Raw genomic sequence first — 1,233 nt, 5'->3', positions numbered from 1 at the left:
CAGCAGGAATTCGGGCTGGTCCTTCACCTCCATATACACAGCGGATGCCCATGTGTCCAGTGCTGGCAGGGATGCAGCATGAGTGGGTGGGTGGTTGTGCCGCAGTAGCTGGGCCAAACAGGGAGAGCTGGTCAGTTGGGGAGAACTATGGGATGCCTGGACATCCAGTTGAGAAATCAGCTCCTTAAGCGCTGACTTGAGCTGCAGAGACAGCAGCCAGGAGGGCAGCTTCCAAAGGCCACGAATGTGGTAGCATGCTCAGGACTTTCTTGCACAACTGCCTGTATCACTGAGACCGCCTGCTCAGGGATGCAGTGGGTTCCCACTGAACAGGAACACTTCCTCGGCCATAAAACTGCAAGTCATCTTGCAGTAAGTGCCTCACTGCGAGGCCAACACAAGTCACAGCGGCGCCCAGTGACTCCCTTGCAGGACCAGGCAGATCCTCCCTCCCCTGCTCTGCCTCAGGAAGTGTTTGGGATTGGCAGTGTCTCCCTGGGAGCAATAGAGTAAAACCAACGGCCTCAGCACAGTCCATGCAGCCATGTCTTGGCCCTGCTGCAGTTTGCATTTGCCCACAGGACAGCCTGGAGACCCAGGATGGGGGGTGATGAAGCCATCTCTGTGCTGTCCAGGAACCACTCCCAGGCACCCAGGCTCCTACCTCCCCACTCCTCCCGGCTCTGCTGCCCCTCTGATTGAATTAAAGCAGCTAATCACATTATCAGGGTAACAGCCCATGATCCATCACAGGGTGCATGCGTGCTGGGGGCTTTGTTATCAGTAACAGTGACTCCAGCCCACGGCTGAGACCTAATCCCTGAGCCTGGGCTGAGACCCTTGTGTGACAAAGCAAATTCATCCATAATTTAGAGCTGCTTCTGCAGCTGGAAACTTTTCACAGGTGACTGAACTGCCTGGAAATGCCTGGCCCCCACAGCCAGCTCCAGGGCAGAGGGGAGGGAATACGCTGTTTTGTCTTTAACAGAACTGATTTCTGTTGGCGTTTAGGGACCCTTTTAGAGGTGGGTCAAATGAGCCAGGGCTGGGCCCTATGGCAGCCCAAGAACCAGTCATTCTGCCCAGCACTGGGCATAGGTGGAGCTCAGAGCTCTTTGCCTTGTAGCAAGGGGGTTACTTGGACACAGGTCTGCTTTTTTACCTGAGTCTCTCTCTGCCAAGCTGCTTTCTCTGTTTCGCTGCCAGAGGCATTTAATCACAGAATCACAGAAT

The sequence above is a fragment of the Mesitornis unicolor genome, unplaced genomic scaffold, assembly GCF_000695765.1.
Source record: "Mesitornis unicolor isolate BGI_N332 unplaced genomic scaffold, ASM69576v1 scaffold52527, whole genome shotgun sequence".
In the NCBI taxonomy this organism is placed as follows: domain Eukaryota; kingdom Metazoa; phylum Chordata; class Aves; order Mesitornithiformes; family Mesitornithidae; genus Mesitornis; species Mesitornis unicolor.
The sequence above is the reverse complement of the archived record's forward strand: the minus strand, read 5'-3'. Positions refer to the sequence as shown.